We start from the raw sequence: 4739 nt of genomic DNA, 5'->3' as shown, positions 1-4739 counted from the left end.
ATGATTGCAGTCCCAGTTCTTCTTCCTTGGCTCAAATCCACACTTATTACTGTGGTCTATAAAGCTCTGTGTATCTAGCTCCTGCGTGGCAATCTGACGTGTGGCAGAAACTGCTTTCTGCTCATTAAAACCCATTCTCCCATTTCTCCCTTTGGTAAAAAGATAATTGTTCCAGTTTGAAATAACACTGCCACCCTCCCTGATAGCTAGATAAGGTCATGCACCTAAGTTCAGGCCCTCATGAGCTCAGATGATGTGTGCAACCTCTGATCAGCTCCTTATAAAAGAAGATTCTGGCCCTTGAGTTCTTCTTTCTTCTTTTGGCTAAGAAATGATTACAACAAGAGCATATCTAAAGATAGAAGCCATCTGTTGAAGATAACAAAGCCAATTCACCAGGCTGAATGACCTCATGAAGCAAAGGTACCTACCTGCCCCAAAGCAGACACCTACCTACCTTTAGACAGAGACAGAAAAAATTTTATCTTACTTAAGTCACAGTATTTTGTTAGACCTTGTCACTGTTTTAAACTTTCTTTTGTATTTTCCATCCTTTATTTTCTCTGTGCTTCAGTCTGGGTATTTTCTAGTGTCCTGACTTCCAGATCACTGATTCTATCTTCTGCTGTGTCTAATCTGTTGTTAAACATATTTGCTGATTCTTAACTTTACTGATGGTACTTTTCTGCTCTAGAATTGCCTTTTCTCTGGTGAAATTACCTATCTCTTTATCTAATCTCTGTGTTTTTTCCTCTTTTGTCTTGAACATATTAATTACAGCTATTTAAGACTCTTATCTGGTAACTCCAATGTCGGGATTACCCATGGGTCTGTTTTTATTGTTTTTTCTCTTCCTTTTCCTTCATTTGGCTTTGTCTCTAGCATTCTTGGTTATTAAATGCCAGGCATTGGATGCAAAAAATTCTACATATTCCTCTACAGAGGGTTTTCCCTTTCTTTTTATGCAGATGGCATGGGAGTAGTCACTTTAACCCAGTCAAAAACTTAATCGAGGCTGGATTACCATTTGGGAAAGTCTCTATATATGTATCTGGTTCGTTTCTACTGATGGATTTTGAACTTGGAGCCTGGGTTATTTTTTTTTTTTCTTTTTGTCTTTTTTACTGACCGGTAACGGGATCGCAACCCTCAGTGTCGCGCTCATACCGGGGACCAGCAATGGGATCACAACCCTCGGTGTTGCGTTAACCCAGTCAAAAACTTAATCGAGGCTGGATTACCATTTGGGAAAGTCTCTATATATGTATCTGGTTCGTTTCTACTGATGGATTTTGAACTTGGAGCCTGGGTTATTAACTGGGGCTCCCTGGCAGCTCTTGAACTCTACTCCTTATCTCCTCATCATCGTAAGACTGCTGAAAACTCTGCTCTGATTTCTTAGAGTCTGCCCCCTGTGGCTTCAGAGTTCTGCAGTGCCTTTAAGGGAAAACCAGAAAACCATCAGGCTAGTTTTTACCCCTCCTTTCACCAGGTCCTAGTCCTTCAAGTCTCTAATTTTGTCTCTTCTGCCCTGGAAGATGTCTAAAACTATGCTGGTTTCTCTGACTCTTAGAAGGATTTCTCTGTCCAACCCTTTTGCCCAAAGCCTCATTCTCCTGTTCTACACCCAGGAGCATCAAATGCCCTGGAGGGGGCAGACAGGAACTGCAGAATGTTGGCTCAGCTCACCTCTCTGTACTGTTCCCCTTTATTTGGGATTTTGTTCTCTGGACTCCTAATTGCTTCAGCAGCTCACCAATGCTTTGAAATAAACATTGTTGCTTTTAATATTTTTAACAGGCTTTTAAAATTATTCTTGACAGCACTCTTGGCCCTCCATAAACTATTCTATTATATCCAGAAGCACAGGTCACTGTATTTTGAGGTCTTTTAGTATTAATTGCCTGGCCTGCACCCTAACTGATACAGAAATTGGCACCTGGAATTGGAACACTGCTGGAACAAAAACTTAAATGTGACATTGGCTTAACAATCAGGCAGCAGGTAATTTAAAAAATGGATTTTGCAGACCTCAAAGCTAATGACCTCTGTAGGGCTGTGTAAAACCATTTGGTAGAAGAATCGTCTGTGACAACAAGAAGACAGTCTACGTGATTATGAAGTCTGTGGTTTAGGGACCTTTTTAAAAATAAACGTTTTTTTATTGTGGTAAAATATATAACATAAAATTTGTTATTTTAACTATTTTTAAGTGTATAATTCGGTGCCATTATAGTGGGTGTGTATCTCATTGTAATTTTGGTTTTGATTTGCATTTCTCTAATGACTAATGATGTTGCCTTTTTTTCTTATTTTCATTTATTTATTTATTTATGTTGACTGCTACCTGGTATGGGGATCTGAACCCTTGATCTTGGTGTTAGAACACTGTGCTCTAACCAACTGAGCTCACCGGCCAGCCCCCATTTTTAATTTGAATTGTTTGTCTTTTTATTGTTGAGTTATAAGAGTTTTGTTTTGCTTTGTTTTATTTGGCAGCTGGCCAGTAATACTAGACTCTTGCAATGTATATAATTTACAAATATTTTCTCCGCTTCTGTGTGTTGTCTTTTTGTTGATATCCTTTGAAGCACAAAAGTTTTAGTTTTAATAATGTCCAATATATCTATATTTTTCTTCAGTTGTTTATGCTTTGGGTGTCATATTTATGAAACCATTGCCTAGTCCAAGGTCATGAAGACATACCTCTATTTTTTCTTCTAAGAATTTTATAGTTTTCGCTGTTACGATCAGGTCTCTGATCCATTTTGAGTTAATTTTTACATATGCTGTGATGTAGGGGCCAGTTTCATCCTCTTGCCTGTGGATATCCAATTATCCCAGCACCATTTGTTGAAAAGACTATTCTTTCCCCATTAGATTGTTCTTGGCAGTCATTGCAAATGAATTGACAATAGGGTGAGGGTTTATTTCTAGACTCTCAGTTCTATTTCATTGATATATATGTCTGTTGGGGAATGGTTTTTAAAAAGCAGGATATTGGTGTATTCTGGCTGCTTCCTGTTCTTTTAGCATGTCATAGGTCAGAAATGATCCCGCGTAAGAATGGGCCACTTCACAAACAGAGATGGACAGAAGTAGAATTCAGCAGAGGGAGGAGGCTCTTTTTTCCTTCAGCCTTATGTCTAAATTTATTATGAGTCTAGAGATTTGGAGCCTCGCAGGTTGCCAAGGTCACTATTGATGTACTCCCAAACAGCAAGAGATATGTTCCAAGCCTTTTTGAGCATCACTATTGAGATTTCATGGCCTGAAAATGAGAATCAGTTCAGTAACAAAGATCAGATTCCATATATTATTGTTCCACTCAAGACTGTTGTTTCTGGGATGGCCGGTTGGCTCAGTTGGTTAGAGCACGGTGCTGACGACACCAAGGTCTAGGGTTTGATTCCTGCACCAGCCAGCTGCCAGAAAAAAAAAAAAAAAAAAGACTTGCTTCCAATGGCCTCAAATAGCTGCTATAAAGATGGGATGACTGCAGAAGCTAGCAATGGCCTATAGTCACCTTATGGAGGCTTATAGTACCATCTGTGAAGCTGTCTTGCCAAAAATTGGAATCTAAATTTGATAAAGCTTCTAGTTCTCATTACTAGTTTACAGCATAAGCAGGGAACATAGGAATACATTAACAGACCCCACAGGGATGCAGTCAGCTAAATTCAGAATGTAGGAAGGCTATAGGACAAATGACCTGGTTTCTCCAAAAAACAAATTGCAAGAAATGAACTAATGATGCATGCTACAGTACGGATGAATCTTGAAAACATTATGCTGAATGAAAGAAGCCAGACATGAAAGGCTGCATATTGTATGATTCCACTTACATTGTTGAAGTGAGCAGGACTGAACCCCATGTTGGGACCTAAAACTGCCTGGGCTGAGGGGGGGGGTGGATTTTAAAAACAATAGTTTTTTTCTCTCTCCACTCTTTCTTCCAACCCCCTGACTTTCTTATCTTGCTTGCTAAATTGGAAAACAAGGCTGAGAAGTTAATCAGTACTTTGCAAAGCTAACAGTTCTTTCTCTGAGACTTATAGAGTTTTGAGAAGTGATCAAGGACAAATGACTGGGAGCTGACCTGGGGCACCAGCCAGGTCCACCAAAGCTCTGTGAAGCGAAACTACACAAAAGACTTGGCTGAAGAATTGATTCTACTCTGGAGCAAATCAAAATCCTGCAGGGTCCTGAGATAAGAGCGAAGATGAGAACAGAAACCAGGCGAGGCCGTGGAAAGACCTTGTACCTGACTTGTAGACAAGGACCCCTGGTGGCTTGTGTCTCCTTCTCTCCTGCTTTTCACCTTCCACATTCCATTCCCTCATCCCCACCCCCTTTTAAAACCCCTGAGTAAACCTGAGTCTTTGCGATGGCTTTAGTGTGGCTGTTCTCCTTCAGGTTTACTGGAGACATGGGTGAGCCTCACATCTCTCCTCAGCTCACTGGTACTCCTGAATAAAAGCTGACTTCCATTTTCACCAACATATGACTTTTGAGTGGTTTGCTTTTGTCTGGGGCAGGCAGCCGGACCTGTGAATTGGTATCAATTTGGGGGAGCCTTAGCCAGGAGTTGAGTGAACCCTGTAACAATTTGAAATGTCCAGAATAGGTGAATCTGTAGAGACAGAAAGATTAGTGGTTGCCAGGAGCTAGGGGAGGGGAGAACAGGGAGTGACTGCTAATCAGCACAGGGCTTCTTTTTGGGATGATGAAAATGTTCT

General features: G+C 40.5%; 1 long non-coding RNA gene across 1 annotated transcript in view; it reads left to right on the top strand.

The window, feature by feature from the left end:
- LOC103609633 overlaps positions 1–4338 on the top strand; it is a 6661-nt gene extending 2323 nt beyond the window's left edge. The window contains exon 3 of the long non-coding RNA XR_552151.1: positions 4059–4338. This is a non-coding gene — a long non-coding RNA (uncharacterized LOC103609633). The remainder of the gene's footprint in view (positions 1–4058) is intronic.
- Positions 4339–4739: the final 401 nt, after the last annotated feature.

Source organism: Galeopterus variegatus, unplaced genomic scaffold (genome assembly GCF_000696425.1).
Source record: "Galeopterus variegatus unplaced genomic scaffold, G_variegatus-3.0.2 Scaffold9875, whole genome shotgun sequence".
Classification (NCBI taxonomy): Eukaryota; Metazoa; Chordata; class Mammalia; order Dermoptera; family Cynocephalidae; genus Galeopterus; species Galeopterus variegatus.
Note: the sequence above shows the minus strand (reverse complement) of the source record. Positions and strands in the feature narration are given on the sequence as shown.